The sequence below is a fragment of the Sylvia atricapilla genome, chromosome 4, assembly GCF_009819655.1.
Source record: "Sylvia atricapilla isolate bSylAtr1 chromosome 4, bSylAtr1.pri, whole genome shotgun sequence".
In the NCBI taxonomy this organism is placed as follows: Eukaryota; Metazoa; Chordata; class Aves; order Passeriformes; family Sylviidae; genus Sylvia; species Sylvia atricapilla.
Genome location: NC_089143.1, coordinates 57,849,301 through 57,866,269, shown reverse-complemented (window position 1 = coordinate 57,866,269; position 16,969 = coordinate 57,849,301). Strand labels below are relative to the sequence as shown.

The window sequence follows — 16,969 nt, the reverse complement described above, 5'->3', positions numbered from 1 at the left end:
GTTCATGAGAGATGTTCAAAGACTCATCTCTGAATTGAAAGGGTAGTTTAAATTCATTATGATGATTTGTTCAATACGAACCTTATTCTGCAAACATTTATGCATGACTAGCTTTGTATAAGTGGGTAGTTCCATCAAGCTAGATTTTTGTGTATTACTTTGTTTAGGTGTTTGGACAAGGTCAAATGTCTCTTGTGCCTTGTCAGGGTTTTCCTTTCAGTTTTGAGTAGGTTATAATGCTATTTGTTTAGCCCCCATCTTTGTGTCTCTGCTCCCAGCTTTCTATCTCTGTTTTAACTTCAAGCTCTCAAAGCTGAATCTGTCTTGCTTTGCGCAGATCATTTTTAGGCTTTGTGCTGGTACCTTGTAGATGACTGCAGTTATTACAACACAGGAAACACTAAATCCAACCATGAAACAAATTATATTGAGTAGGCTAATGCAACTATCTAATCTGTATTAACTTCAGTTGCTTGGAGAATGAGGGTGTAGGAGTGAGTTATGCTGCTCAAATCCCAGACTGTGTCCTACAATAATGCACAACTAGTCTCAAAAGGATTGATTGAAGCTTCAAATACCAGAATTCATCTAACTAAATAAGAAGTAGGAAAAAACCTCCTTGCATTAAAGGAAGATAATTATCAAGTGAGCTTGAGAAATTATTTGTCTTAATTCCTGTCTTGAAATGCATACAAATCCAGTTTTCAGATGCCGTGGATCAAAGGCTGAATGTATGGGTGCCATTAGCACTTTGTGGAGCGGCAGCACCGGCCGGAGGCGAGCTGTAGCGCTCCCACCTTCCTCCCTGACAGGACCAGGCGTCCCTCATCGCCCACCCCACAAAGTTTTGAGGCCGGAAGGCAGCCGGCCCGGCGGCTCCGAGAAGCCGCTTGCTTGCCTTCTAGGGAGATTTGATTTCTAGCTCCGGGACAGAGAAGGGACCAGCGTTTTCCACCGGTCCCGCTGCGTTCCCCTGGGCCACAGTGCCGCGGGAGGAGCCGATGTGGAGCTTGCCATCCCGGGCCGAGCTGGCGCCGGGCTCCCCGGGAGCGCCCTCAGCCTGGTGCGACCGTCCCCTCGGGCCGGGCGGGCTCCCGCCACCGCCTCCCAGCCCCCGGCAGTCGGCAGAGGCGGCCGCGGAGGCCGGGCTCCCTCTGGGCGGCAGGAGGTGAATGGCAAGCGCCGGCGTCTCCCTCCCACACCCCAGTGTCGGTCTCGCCTCCTCCAGCAGCAGCAGTAGCGGGTCACCTCTGCGCGGCTGAGCCGAGCCGCGCCGCGCTGCCTGCTGGCCGCAGGGCTGCCGGAGAGGCGGCTGGCGGCTCCCCTCGCTACCTGCGGGGCCGCCGCCGGCTTGCGGTGACATTGGGAGGGGACTCAGGAGGGTGGCGCCGGGGCAGCAGCGCCGCTGCCCAGAGGCAGCCGCACCTCGCCCTGCCGGCGGCGGCGGGGAGCGGGGCGGCGGGAGGGCTCGGCTCCGGCTGCTCAGGCGCGCAGCTCTTCATTTCCTCTCGCCGTCCGTCGCGCTGCTGGAGGCTCCGGACTATAAATAGCAGCTCGCCCGCCGCCGAGAGTCTCCCGCACGCACCGGGGGAAAGTGCCGCGCCGGCCGCCCCGCCGGCGCCCTCCCGCCCGCCCGCTGCCGGACAGGTACTGCCGCTCGGGAGGGGTGCGGGGGCTCTTGCCGCTGGCCAGGGTTTTCTTTCCTTGTTTTCCCCGCGGGCTCCGGGGCGTCAGGAGAGATTAGAAGCCGAGAATCGGTTCCGGCAAAGTCCCTCCCTTTCATTCCCTTATCAAGTTTCTTAAGGTTACAGCCCGGCGGGCGCGCAGCCCTGGCAGCGGGAGAAGGCGCGTTCTCCGGGAGCCGCGGCCGCCGCTGGGCGATCCGGGCTGGAGTGCGCTGCGGGCGGCTGCCGCTCTCCCGCCCCCTTAGGGCCGGCGCAGAGGGGAGGAAGGTGGCCCGGCCGCCCCAGAGAACCCTGCCCGGCCCGCCGCCGCCCTCCGGGATCACCGGGAGTGCGGAGGGACCGAGCTGCCAGAGCAGCTTCCAGCTAGGATGCGCCGGGAATCTCCCCTAGTTTCTCCCGACGGCGGCGGCGTTGCCCGCCGGGAGCCTGGATGCCGCCTTGGCCGCGGTGCCGGGCCGCCCGTGCAGCTGCGGCCGTGGCCCTTCTGAGGGGGGATCGGGGGGTCTCGGGGACCTTATCTGCAAAGGTTTTGTATGGCGTTCGAAAGTTAGGGTACTTGGGTGACGGTAGCGACTTCTGTGGGTGACGCTAAGGGTTAATTTGGTGGAGTAATCGAGCTGTAGGATCCCTATCCCCATCTTGCAAAGAGCAGCGTCTGCCGAGATGTAATGGAAACCACAAAAAAGGTATTCCAGATAATTAAGTTGAGCAGAGTTGTAACTTGAAATTGTATCAGCCAGAAAAGGGTAGGGGATGATGTTCAATTTCTGATCTACAATCGACTAGAGCTCTGTTTTCTTTTCCTGAAATGACACAGAGATTTTGAAGCATGGATGGCAGAGCTTGGGACTCTCAGTTTGGTCCCCAAAACTAACCCCTTACCTTATCCAAAATAGAAATAATAGGATTAAGTCTTTGTGGAGCTGTGTTTTCATCTGATGCCTAATTATGTTTCCATTTATCTTCCTTGCCAGGAGAAATGTACTTGTTTATTTACCCATTAATGATGTGTTAAAAGAGATATACTAAAATCAGGCCATACATATGCCATTTAAATCTGACTTTCAATCTCAAAGATGAGAATATTTTCAGTCTTTACTGGCTTACAGGCACTCTCTGTATGTAAATGATGACTACATAGCAAGAATGATGGGGAGAATGTCTCTTTCTCGGTCTGTATCTAAGAAAAAGTATGTAAATAATTTGTTACTAACAAAACTTCTGTTTGGATAAGTATTTGTAAGTGTGATAGCAGTCTTTAAAAAGGCAGTTTTGTAGTCACTTGATTATTTTCAATGTTGTTTTTATTTTACTTGATTAAATTTGAGCTAGCTTTAAAGCCCTGCAGCATCTCAGATTTTTTTTTCTGTGAACCTGTATATTGGATGCTGTTTATGTATGTAAGCCCTCATTACTGTATCTATCCATGCAGGACTGAATGCTGTTTACTTCACACATATCGATAATTCCACCAAAATTAGGATACAAGTCACAAGATTAATCTGAGCAGCAATTAGTCCTGTGAGATTTTTACAGCCCTGATGGCATTAGTGGCAGCATGTGGCATGTTACTACTTCAGAGCCCTGATTTTGGGGTTTTTTTTTCCTTCTGCTTTCTGACAGTTTCTACAGCACTCAAGATAAGATTAAATCTTTCTTTAAAATAAGTCTTTTTTAAATTTGCTTTCTTGCACTGACTGAAGCTTCAAGTCCCAGTTCTTCATGGGTTCCTCTAACCTTGCAAGTACGGCTGATCCTTCTTTTGCTCTGGTTTCTCTTTCTCTGGAGAGACTTATCCGTGAGGCTGCTTTAGTTTATTTTGATCAAAGAATTCTGTCTTCCTCAGCCTAAGATATATCAGTTTGAGCAGGTATATCCAGGTGCCTCTTACAGATCCTCCTTTATGATCTATAGTCTCCTTCTGATCTGATTGAAAGATTTCACATTAGGTGAAGGTTTTGTGAACCGAAAAATGCAAGATTAATACTCTCCTTAGTGCCTGGAAGTCTACTGTACTGTAAGAAGACAAAAAAACCACCCCCAAAACCCAAAACCAACCCAGAATCCCAACAAAAACCACAGGAGTCTAAGACCTGCCTGGAGCATCGAAATCAGCCTGTAGAGGACAGTGCTGCTGGCTGACAGTAATGAGTGGAGGCTGTGAGAGAGTCTGCAGGTGAAGCAATTGTTTGAATAGGCCTAGGCCTAAATTCACGCTGAATTTTTGGAGGCAAAATAGTGGGATTGATGGGTATGTTGAATTATTTAGCTTGTTATGGATATTTATTTTTAGCACATGACTTCTGCAGAGAAATCTGAAAACAATACTTTTTGCATTTATGTAACAGATTTACAGGAGGAAGTAAAATTGTTCAGCGAGACAAATCCAAATGTGGACAGTTACTCCCAGCACTGAAGTTTCTTCAAAACTTCTGATGACTTGAGACAGCATGCTTAAACACTTGGGCAGTTAGCTACATGTCTCTCCCTAACTTCTATTTTCATAACCCTTCCTGTATGTCAAATGCTCTAGCTGATAGAAATTTTTAGGAAGGGCTAGTTTTGCTTTGCTTATTAAACATATTGTATCACACTAATATTTTGTTATTATCGATGAATGACAAATGTTATTTATTACACTTTTGAGAAAGGATTCTTTCTTTGAAGTAGTCTAGGCTGATATAACTCAAATTCTATGAAATACTTTTCCCTGGATTTTTTAATTTACTTGTAAATCTCACTTTGAGTGTCAAAACTCAAAGTTTTGAGTTTGGAGCTGGATGGAAGGCTGAAATGTTATATAGGAAGAGTTGGCAGTCCTGGCCTCATCAGGCCTTGGGTCTTGTTTACTACTTTCCTTGGGTTTAGGGGCCCTCCCCACACTTTGTGATTTCACTTACAAAGCTGATAATCTCACGACAAGCTTGTGCTGAGTTCTCCATTGTAGGAGAAGGGAATACAGGTGACCTCGACCCCCTTGTCCCTGATCAGTAACAGCTGTGTTAGTTAACAATGCAGCCTCGCTCCTGATGGGTCACAGCTGTGGCCAATAAAGATAAATGGGATAAAAGGGGGTGGGTGAGCTGGGGAGGGCAATGATGATGGAGGAGGAGAATCATGAATGGGAGAAGATGAAGGAGCCTGTGGACAGAGAATCACTGTTGTGAGGTCAGTCTGGGTCTGTAGCTAGAGCCTGTTGGTGGAACCTGCAGTCACAGTCTAGCTGGGTAAAAGCCTGCATTCAGACTCTGCAAACTGGTACCTGCAGTCAGAAGCTGTGAGGGAAACCTACAGCAGGAGCTTGCTGCAGCTAAGGTCAGTGAATGGCTGGAGTCAGGATGGCTGAGCTGCAAAGAGGAGTAAATTGGGACCCTTTTAATGCTGAGTTGACCAAGAAGTCTGTGTCTAGGCTCATTTCTACACTCTAACAAGAGGGCTACTACAATGCTCCATCTCTTTATCTACCAGTATTTGCAGCTCATTTTGCTCTTGCTGTCTTTTAAGTTGTTTTTTTCAAATGGAATGCTTAATTCTACCTTAACTCAGCTCCATAAGGATCTGGTTAGTTAACTTCTCAGGCTCTCCTGTCCTGGATAGTGATATGTTACAGAAAACCTAAAGCAAACTCTGAAGGGCCTTGCGTGGACTGCACAAGGTTGGAATGTGGTGCTGGACTTCAGCTCAGGGATGTGCTCACAGTGATACAGGATTTAAATTAAAAAGACTTGCTTGTCTTCATACAAAATCCTTGCTGACAATTCTAAAGAGTGCTTGAGGTTTGTGGATTTCAGTTTCCTGCTGTTTGGAGGCCTATGCTTTTACTGCTTGCCAGAAGAGAAAAAAAGTATAAACTATTGATATAGAATTCTCTATTCCATTTTCTTCATAATCTGCAAAGGGAGATTCTTGATTTGGCCAGGTCAGTAGCAGGTCTTTTTGGGAAAGATTTTCCCTCATTTTTTCTGCCATCATAAATTAACTAAATATGGACAGAATCTCAAAGAGCAAATCAGATTTAAGCAATCCGTTCTACTATGAAAATTGCTGTTAGGAGATGTTGTCTGTCTTCCAAGTCTTGTGTCCCTTTTTGGCAAGGTATACTGAAATAACATACTGAAAAGTGGACATCTTATGCTGTACATGGTATGATTATTAATTTGTCTTGAGGGGAGATGAATAGAATAAACTGTATCTTCTTTATCTGTATGTTTTTCAAGTTTACACTGATCAAGTTCTCTTGTGTGTTTCAGTAATGGGTTTTGAATTGTTTGCTGTCAGTGTTGTTGGTGTGACTTTTAAGAAATGTAGAATTATTTCTGCTTCTTAAGTGTTATAGATCCAGCGTCCAAAGAACTTGCCACCATTCAGAATCCAAAATTCTGGATTTGGAATTCAGAATTGAAAGAGACTGGGCAGGAGCATTCTGTTGACAGTTGCTTCAGCTCTGTCTCTGCACAGGAGGTTTAAAATTTGGTTTGGATGTTAAAAGCCTTTTTGTTTCAGTCTGGCAAACTAAGCCTCTTCCTATTTGTCAGTGAATTTGCCCCACAGGTTCCTTTAGATTGTTTCTAATGTTGAACCAGGCTCTATTTAATGACAATACACAAGAAAACACGAGCTAAAGGTGCTTACTTGACATAATACTGTGTCCAAGTGTTTAATATGATGCTGTTTATCAAGGTCACTTTGGCAGGCTGAGTTTGTGCTCTGTTACTGGGTGTCATGGCATTAAAAATCAAATCCATCTGTGCTTTTTTGATGGATGTCTTTTGCTTTGTTTTGTATCCTGTTTCTATGAAATTTCACCCCGTGACCCCAGTGAAAATTTATCCCGAGGTACGGCAGAAAAGTCAGTCTGGGGAGAACTTTCTCTTAAGCTTAACGTATATAAATAACTAAGCCACTTTGCTTTGTGTCAATTTCTTTCATTCTGTTATCTGTACTCTTGCTAATGGGAGTTTCTTGCTGCAAAATAGTGTTATTCTGGCAAATAGAGTGAAATCTCTTACCGTGAGGCACTGGGAAGACCCTGTTTTTTAACGTGATTGTAGGAGGTGGATATGTAATGGACAATTAAGAGGAAGAAAGTCGTGTGTGGAATAGACTTTTATTGTATTTTGACAACTGTTGTTCGTGTACCATCAAGTTTGTGTACTGTTTGTTTAGTTATGAAGTGTGATTTCAGTGTATTATAGCAATGCTAGTAAGATGTGCTAAACCCAGGGTGCATGTTTTTGTTGTGACAATGGCTCAGAAATATGCAAATAGGTGTAAAATCTAGGTGTTAAATGTGTTTTTGTGTATCCTTGTGTATCTGTGCAAATGGAGCATTAAGCAGAATGCTTCAGCTCTGGTGTTGTATGGTGTTTCTGTAGCAGCAGTAGCAGGTTCTGTTTGCTTTGTGTTTGTGTAAGTGGCTAAAGAAAACAGCTGCCAGTAAAACGGAGTTTTTCTAAGATGAAATAACTTTCTCTGATAAAGAAATGTGGTTTTGGAATAACATTTTTATTGGTTATTCCATTTTATTCTGTAAATGAGAACAGGGTTTGGTACACAGAGTAGGAGATACTGCACTTGACGTTCACAACAACGTCAGTCTGCTATTTTTATAGTTTTAAAAATACACTTTCAATTGATGAGAAGATCTTTAATTTTTCAAATTAATAGTCTAGAAGTTGAGAAGTGCCTTTTTGCTTTAGCCAAATAAGAGTGTGGGTTGGGTATTTTTTCCCCCCTTCAAAAGGCAGCTGTATCTGGAATTTCTGTGTTACTGCCTGTCATGATGCAGAACTTGGGTGGCTTTAGTAGAATGGCCATGGGACGTAGCCTCTCTGGATTAGCTGAAAATGAATTCCCCAATGTTGCCTCTGTGTGGAAATTGGGTCATAAAGTAACCTCCCCTGCAGTCATGCACAGCAACCCTTTCCAAGGGAGCACTGTGACCAGGATGGTGGCCTAGCCATTGAACCTTGCAATAAAGACAAAGGATGTAAATGAGGAAGAGGCACCTGGTGGAAAAAACCAGTAAACGTTGAAGTAAGTGTTCTCATTTTAGACCTGCAATTGAGAAATATTGTTCAATTTGTTGGGTAGTTTCTCCACAAGCACAGATGCTTAACTTGCATTAATTTTCACTCAGTGGATCTACGTTCAACATTTTTACAAATAATTCATGTTTGATAATGGTTTAGCCATAAAATTACAACAATTATGAATTATATATTTTTAACTCTAGGAATTTTTTTTGCTTTCCTGCTGTTGGTGTCAGATTAATTTAAGTTCTGCTATTTTGTTTCAGCTGGCTAGCATCAACATTTTCTACTGGGAACTGATAGTTTCCAGGTAAGACAAACAAAAGTGATGACTGCTGTTTTTATGGAAGTTGTTTTGGATACTACAGGTGGCAATAGTTGGAGGCTTGGAATGTATCAATACAGCCTACACTAGGTGGCAGTGTAAAATATGAAGAAGCCTAAAAACATTTGGACTTCTTTATGAGCCCAATAGAAGCTGCCACATTTATGGCTAATTTTGTAGATAAGAGCATTTTTACTGAGCAGTCTCCCCTTAGATATGAGGTCACTTATTTTTCATGGTCTTAATTTTTCTTGACTTTACCTTGTCTGAGTCAGGGAATATGTTTTGGCACTTACTGTAAGATAGCTGGTGTACTGAAAATTCAGTCTATACTTTAATTGTGGTTAGCTGGTTTTGTAGCTAGTTATTGTTAGGAAAACCACACATTGTTGAAAATGTTATGTGAGATGTATATTTTTAACTGTAGAATGCAAGCTGTCAACTGATAAAACAGTGATGGGTGAGACTTCATTTTAACATTTTATACCTGTGTTATAGCCATTTATAATTTATCTAGGATGATTTGGTATGCATATCTTGTTTTTAAAATAAAAATACTGAAATGGTACATAATCTAATGTCAAATTGCATGTGCTGCTGGAGTTTACGGTCTCTCTCTTAGAGAATGTATATATATATAGGTTCACATATATATATACACACACACACACATACATGCACACAATACCTCCCACCCCCAGTTGCTCTGGATATAAGTCTTCTTAAAAATGGTAGGATGTGTGAGTCTTAAAAAGCTCGAATGCATCTTCATGTTATTCAAGCATTGCAAGGGAGCTTAAGTGACAGTGAGAATTAGAACAGTTGTCTGTGAGCTAAGTACATCCTTAATAAAGTCTGGAGTCCTTTCAAAGTTTTCCTTCAGCAGTGCCTGATGATAGAAAAATTCTGATCAGGGTGGAGAAAATAACATTTACAGAAACCTTTATCAGTTTATGTAATCAGTTTCTGTGCCATCAAGATGCGATAGCCTAGAGATAGATTTCTCTACTAAAGCATAAAAAGCAAGAGGGATCAGAGGACCCAGCCTGTAAAGGTTGTGTGCAGAGTTCCTGAACTGCTTTGTTATGCATTTGCAAGTGAAATGAGAGAGAAGTTTGATGTAACACCATGAAAGCTTTACGTTTTTATAAACTGGAGGTTCTTTCTCTGACAAAAAATGAAAAGCCTGGTCCCAATAGCTTCTTTGGAACTGTGTACTGCCAAAAGCCAAGCTGTCCACGTGCTGAGGTTATTAAATGATTTTAGGCTGTCAAAATATACATGGAAATAGATTTAGTACCTTGCACTAAAATTGATCAGTAATTAATCTGATGGTAAACGAAGAAGACTGTACATACATAAGGTATAAGTCAGGGTATGCTGAATGTTTGAAGAATGAACATTTTATAAAATCCCAGCTTTTGGTAGTGACTTCTTTTAAGCAGAAGATGCGAAAGTACTATGAAGCAGTGGGAGTATTTAGTGAGGAAACACTTCCCCCTCCTTGCTCTTTGTTCGTACTATTATGCTTTTCACGGAAGAAAATGTTCAGTACCATTGATATCTGTCATATCAGTATTTTGAAGGTAATGTGAAAGATTGACTAGCAGAAAATGTAGGTAGTCAAGTAAACCCATCCTTGCAGACTTCCTAAATGTATGTATGGGTCCTAGAGTGACCTTCTATGTGGTGACCTTCTATGTTCATGTAGTCTTTAGAAAGTTCACCCTTAGCTTTTATCATTCATAATGTCAGCAAAGGAAACCTGGCATAACTTTGGCAGCTCTGAATCTTAGTTGTTGCTTGAACTCCAACTGTCAATTGAGGTACCGTGTCTCGGTTTGAATTGTTTTGGTTCATCATTCACAGCTCTTTCTGTTTGTTTGTTTTAACTGGTGTGAATTGAATGGCCAACTGTGGTAATCTTGCACAAAAGTAAAAGAATGCTAAGCACCAGTTTAGCAAAAAAAAAAAAGGTCATGGATGCCCATATTAATGTTAATAGGAGTTGTCCTACAATTTGCAGCTGAAGATTGATCTAAAGATGTGTGGGGACCTGACAGAGTAGATCCCTGACAAAAGCACAATGTGAAAAGTCACTCACTGAGTCACAGGGTGAAAGAAATAGAGACACTGAAGCAAGATTAAATGGTAGCTTATTTTAGGCCTGTATAAAAGGTATTCCAGAAATAAACTGTCTAATCTGATGTCCAAAGATTTCACCTCCAACCATGATTATAAGGAAAACTAAATCCTTTGGTCCAGTTTGAGCTGTGTTTTATAACCTATAGGTGAAAACTGAAGGAATTACTGATCTGATCTGGGGAGCAGAGTGGTGAGCCCCAGCTTATAAAGCAAACAGTCTCCAAAGGTGCTGAGAACAAGTCGCTTGTTACCCGAACAGTGGGGATAAAGGGAAGCCAACCCATCTGGAGTTCTCCCCTTGTTTTTTCTATTAGAACCAAAACCTTGGAGCTTTCTTCCAGGTGGCAGCATTTGTTGGCTACCATATTTAAATAAATCTGATATTTCGCTAGAAAACATGCTACAGTTGTTTCCATGTTACACTGGGAAGATACATTTATAACAATTATTTTAAACATCTATTTCAGCACTTGCTCTACTTGTTGAACAGCTTGTTAATGAGGTGTCCTAGAGTTATCTATGAATATTTATTAAGATTTATATCAAGAGTAAAATATAGAAAAACTGTACTCTTTTTTCCCAAAGAAAAATGATGATTACTCGTTTTCAGTGGTCTGAAATTACCTTAACAATCAATTTTGGTATGTTAAACTAATTACATACTTGTGAATTTTACCTGAAGCATCTGATGTTTATGGCTGCTCTGTTTTTTGGGGTGCTTTTTTTTACCCTTTTAGAAAAAGAAGGAGCTACCTTTATCCCCATGAACTGTTCAGATGGGGTGGTAGAGGGGAGGGCCAACCCACTGTAAAACAAACATAAAACATTTTGGTCTATTTTAAATAAAATACTGATGATGATCTAGCCCATGTATGTGGGAATTTTTCTTGGCAGATGCTTGCTAAGTTCTGAAAAACATCAGCTTTGAAAATCTATTTTTGTGGTCTGGAAGAGCGATGTCTCCCACTGAAGTTTGAAGGTTAAGGTAGAAATACTTTTTCGGAAATTGAACTGTGAAGTGCAAGAAGATATATTTTTAAGCAATTTTAAAAGACAATACCAGTCTTTCAGTTTTGACCCTAGTTTTTCATTTCTGTATTTGGAACAGTGTTGCAGCTTTACACCCAGATGATTTGTTAGTTCTGCTGTAGTAAATAATTCAAAAGAGCCTTTGTTGTGTAGTCAGCAATGTCACACATCTCTCACCTCCCCTAAGTGATGGGAGCAGATTCTGACCCCATTTGCAGTGCTGTAGGTTTGCTGCAGCTCAAGAAAGCACTTTGGAAAGTCTTGGCTTTTAGGTTTTGTTTTCTAAAAATAAATAAAATTCTAACTTGAAAATGAAATTTTAAGACGCAGCAGTAATTTGGCCTATCATTGGTCTATTCTGGAAATGCACAGAAGGGACAAGCCACTAAGAGAAACCCAGGTGTGCTGGTATTTTGGAAGTGTAGGCCTTACCTTGGAAACACTCGCTGGTCTGAGGGTCAGACTGGAATTTTGAGTCCTTGAACAGGCAAGGTAAGATGTGGAATGGAAACTGGAGGAGAGCTGATGTCTGCAGAGCATGGCACCTCTGGGAAGCCATAAAAACATTTGGGCTAATAGAAATCTGCCTGTCAGCTGGAAAAAGGAGTACGCCATGACCAGTCTCAGTGCTACAGCTTTCCTGAATCTTTAACAATGAAGATAAGTCTTTGTGTACTTGGCTACTTTCCATCTTACCTGAAATGTTGTTTTGTTTCTGTTTGTGTTTAGAGAATTTGTGTGTCTGTGAGGAGATAAGCTGGCTGCCTCTTTACAGTAAATTCTATTCTTACGTACTGTTGAGCAATCTGGGTTTTGTTTTTTAATGCAAGGTGCCTATAGTTAGGGTTTTTTTTATTTTTTTTTAACTTAATGAGGAGTGTTTGTTAGTGTCAAAAACTTGTAGTCTCTGTCATGCTGTAGCTGACTCGCCTACTTGTCAGCAATACTGGATTTTCCTTTTTCTTCATGGATGGTTATCTTTCAGCTTGTTCCATTTCTGTCCAAATAGTGTTGCTCCCATTCTAGCCCAGTGAAGGATATTCATAGCTTTCAGACCTAGTTCTTATCACAGCCAGACCACTAACAGAATCAGACAGTGTTGAGGTGGGAGGTGCATGGAACTTGCCGTGCTTTTCTCAGTAGAATTTTCTGCATCTGACAGGTGATGCAACCAAACAAATAAACAAAACTCAGATCCTATTATGTCTGTGGGCAGCAGGTGTTCGTACAGGTCATGGACTTCAGTGGCTCAGGTAACTGAAAAAAATAAACAAAATAATTTATACTATATTAAAAATTAAGACACTGCCTTAATCCATCAACTTAAAAGTTGTCATATGGGAAGGAGGGGAGCGTGTAAGTAAGTTCATAAGACTGAACAGAGAAAGACAGATGCTGCTTCTTGTCTGCTGTGCCACATTGAAAAAGAAGGAAAAAAGCCTTAGAAGAATTACCAGGCAATGAGAAGATAATTAAACCATCAAGCACGGGGAATCTCACGGTCATTGTGGGTAAACAACTTTGGCTGCTCCAGGCAAGGGACCAACTTAATTAAAAACAATGACAAAGGAAAAAAAAAAAGCCAGACCCAAAATTCTAATTTAGTTTACCCGTTTATCAAAGAAACATGTTGGAAGCCCATTAGTTTTTCTACAGAGACTAACACTTTGTCTATAAATGTAACATTTCAGAAACTTTCTCATCTTTCTCTGGCTTTGCTTTAAAAATGTAGGAAGTGCGGGATCCAAAATTTGTGGGTTTGAAATATGCTTTATGCCAATTTTCTGATACTGTTTTTTCATAATGAAATATTTAATTTATCACTTCGAAGTAAAGGGAAAGCTGAGATCTATAGCAGGAATTGCATTTTTTTCTGTTTATTGGAATATCCTTAGGGCAGAGAGAGAGGCACACACACACACACACACACAGAGGAAGCCAACCATACCCTGGCTGCATCCAGAGCACTGTGGGTGGCAGGTCAAAGGAAGGCATTCTGCCCCTCTGCTCTGCCGAGACTATGCCTGCAGTGCTGCATCAGCTCTGATGTCTCAGCAGAAGAAGGATGTGGACCTGTTGGAGCAAGTCCAGAGGAGACCACAAAGATAGTCAGAGTGCTGAGCGCATCTCCTATAAAGACAGGTTGAGAAAGGTGGGACTGTTTACCCTGGAAAAGAGAAGGCTTCCAGGGACAATTTTACAGGAACCTGAAGGTGTTGCAGGAGAGCTGGAGAGGGGCCCTTGGGGCATGAAGTGGCAGGACAAGGGGTGATGAGTTAACACTGAAAGTGGGCAGGTGTAGGTTAGCTATTAGAAAAATATTCTTTACTGTGAGATAGGTGAGATGCTGGAATGTGTTGTCCAGAAAATCAGTGGCTGTCCCATCCATGGAAAGTTTCAAGGCCAGATTGCATGGGACTTGGAGCTGCCTGGTCTAAAGGAAGTATTTCTGCCTATGGCAGGGGGGTTGGAAGGAGATAATCTTTGATGTCACTTGTAACCCAAACCTTCCTGTGATTCTGTGACCATCATGTGCAGTGAAGCAAACTGTTTGCATGGGCTATGCAGCCTGTGGTACTGTGGGTGCTGTCCTGGCCTGAAAGCCTTGCCTTATCTGTAACTGAACCATTGTGGCTACATCATTACCAGCTTAACATCTCACTAGCACATGGGAAGCATAGGAAAATAGAACTTTCTGGGCTGGATTGCCCAGGGAAGCACTTAATGGCTCAAGTAAAGATGGGTATTTGTGTGAGCTTGAGACTGTGTTGTACCTTGAGCTGCCAAATCTAAAACTTTAAATGTCAACCTAAAAATTCAGAATGAATCAATATAGTACTTTCAACCTTCAGTTTTCAAGAACATTTTTATTTGTACTTGGTATGCTAAATTGCTACAGAATATGGTATTTGAAAATAGCAGTATTACTTCATAAATTGCTGCCATTCTTACTGGCCTGTACAGATGCATTAGTCACGTTACTGAAGTTGGAGGGGAAAAGCCTAGAACTGAGTGCTCTTGTAAAAATGGACATATTAAAACTTGTGCCAAAAGGGCAGCAAGGGAGAAAACAGGTGGTGACCAGAGGTACCTGTCAAAGCAAAAGGCAGAAATAAGTATTCTTATAGAAGCTTCTGCTGCTGTGTTTATAGAGAATGAATGCTGTTCCTGTTGTGTCCAGCTGAACTACCTTGTGCCTCTCCAACATGGGTTTGGAAATGTTTTGAGTCAGAGTATGTGTATCTCCTCCTGGCTCAGTGGGACAGTGATTCCTGATAATAGCAACTGAATTCCGCTTCAAATCCACATTATTACAGGGCATGGGTCTCTAACAATTTTTGCAAGTAATTTTCCAATCTTACTTTTAGTTGTAGATTTAATATTTAACATGTGAGGATTCTTAATGTTAAGAGTAACATTAAGGAATATTAATATTTAATTTGATGTCATAAGAAATAGCTTACTGTCATTTTTGCAGATGAAATAGGTAAGATATTGCTCATGGTTCCTTTAGAATTTTGGTGCTTCTTAATCACTCTTTGCTTAAGGGATAAGGCATAAAAACTTCCTTTGTATGTGACTGCCAGAAGTTAGATTTCAATGGAACTAAATAAACACTGAGTTGGAAGGAATTTAGATTAACATCCACATTTGTAGATTTTGAAATTACCTTAATCTGGAAAAACAAAGCTTGAAAGTTGTCATCTGTGTCAGCGTTATGTTAAGCTCTGCATTGGCACAGTTCTTACTTCTGTGCTTCTCTGAGCTGGAACTTGGTGTTTTGCAGCTCTATTTTTCATTCATGGAAGTAGGACGTAGTGGAAGAGCTGTCTCCTTGGATGTGTGCTCTGAATTTCACTCTGCAGGGCAGTTTGCTGGTCAGAGTTGGTGACTTCACTGGAACAGAAGGTTCAGATCAGTTCAAGAAATTAACCTCAGTTAAGGTCTTGACTATTAAATCTGCGTTATTATTAAAACCAGAAGGCATTGGTGGTTTTATTAAAAGTCCTGCTTTGAGTTACGGCTTGAATTTGAATTCTTTCTTTGAAGAATTTCTGGCAAGATTTCTTCTGTTTCCCCTGTGCCTCTGTCCCTGAGTGCAGAGGCACTTTTGTGTGCTGGTAACTGCTCGCCAGCCCAGTTTCCATTCTTCAGCTTAGTTGTAGTACCTTATCATTTAGAATTACTTAATGATCTGGTTAGGGTTATGTATTGCCATATACTGAAATATTTCTTCCTCTTCATTCTTGTAGCAGTAGTTTTCTCCCTGATCTAAAATGCAGTGTAATTCTTCAGAATGCAGGAGGTTTAATTACTTTCTTTGCAACTAAAAACTATGGTGTTTCTGGCTGAAATAATGTTGTTGGTGTTTGGGATGTGTGTTTTTGTTTTTGTTGTGTTTGTTGGTTTGGTGTGGTTATTTTGGTTTTTTCTTTTATGGTGGGATAGATAAAAGTATTTTAGGGAATGTCTGCCTCAAACATGGTAAGATGCTGGGAAACTGGGGAAGATTTGAGAACAGAATGGTTTTGCTAGAGAATGCTGATGTTGGAAACGGTAGAAATTAGTTTTGTGGGAAGAAAGACTGGGTAGTTCCTGTAATGACAGCCAGGGATAATTGAAGTAGGAAGTAGGTATGGGGGATTAGGATGAGAATATTTTATAAGGATTAGAAGGGTGGTCACTGGAGGTGAAGTGACTGTCTCTCAGTTCATTTTGCTGTCTACCTGGATTTCTTCCTCGGTTTTTGAGGCTTTTCTGTTAAAAAGTTCTATTAATTCAGCAGTGAGGAGAAGAAAATGAAAACTTGAAGTGTAGTTGTGCCTGTTGTTTTAGAGGAGGAAATAAAATAAAAAGTAACAAAGTTTATCTAAACTGTTTCACTGTATGTCTCCTCTGGGTAGTGAGAGGAGGGCAGCTGCAAGTAAGTCAACTGTACAAACCTTTGGGCAGTTTGAGAAAATCTTAGACCAGAAAAATGAGAAATGACAGAAATGCTGGGGTAACAAGGGAAAAGATGGCAGTTCTGTATTTCCTCCACTTTCTGCCTTTGTTTTCCTTTATAAAATGTAAGTGTAGCTTATCCAGAGCATGAGAGAGCTGATGTATTTTTTCTGTTTGTTTTTTATAGAAAAGCACAAACAAAAATTCATCAATTGAATTTCAAAAGTACGCCTTTGTTTTCAAAAAACATTCCTGTGCCTGTGTAGAAGTGAATTTCAAATATAAAGGATTGTAAAATTATGATATAGTTTATCAATAAAATGTAATATATTTTGGGTAGCCTACAACTTTGCATGGCTGTCAAAAACCTTGTCCAAATCATAGTCAAAAAATTAATTAAAAAAATCTGGTCACTCTTTTCCATGTGATTGTAATTTTACAGTCTAACACAGGAATAAATTATATTAATTAAGCAATATGAGAGAAAAAGATAGGCAGAAGAGCATGCAAGCCCTGCCAGGTAGTATTGAGTTCCACCACATGAAAGAGAAGAATGATGAATATTCTGTAATCAGTTGGTACAGGACAGCAGTGTTTATTCCACTGGATGACTTGTCATCCAATAAAGTGTCCTGAAGGCTGTCCTGAATGAATGAATTCCTGAAACACCTACCTTAGTAACAACAACAAAAGCCACGTTTCTCCCAAGTGCAGGGCTGAGCTGGAATCTGTGTCTGTCTGCCAGCAGTCACTGCTGTACTGGTGCTCTTCAACCCTCAAAGCACAACTCAGCAGACCCCACCAGGGAA

The 16,969-nt window shown here is 41.5% G+C and overlaps 1 protein-coding gene across 5 annotated transcripts in view; it reads left to right on the top strand.

Annotated features, from left to right (window-relative positions):
• Positions 1-1,549: 1,549 nt before the first annotated feature.
• The window catches only part of INPP4B (inositol polyphosphate-4-phosphatase type II B), a 294,594-nt gene continuing 279,174 nt past the window's right edge, over positions 1,550-16,969 (top strand). For 2 of the 5 annotated variants that reach the window (XM_066317992.1, XM_066317991.1), the window contains exon 1: positions 1,550-1,647. The gene's annotated coding sequence lies outside the window, so the exon portion shown is untranslated. Of the gene's footprint in view, positions 1,648-4,798; positions 4,854-16,969 lie in introns of those variants that run through there. The other 3 variants (XM_066317986.1, XM_066317989.1, XM_066317985.1) reach the window with 3 other exon arrangements.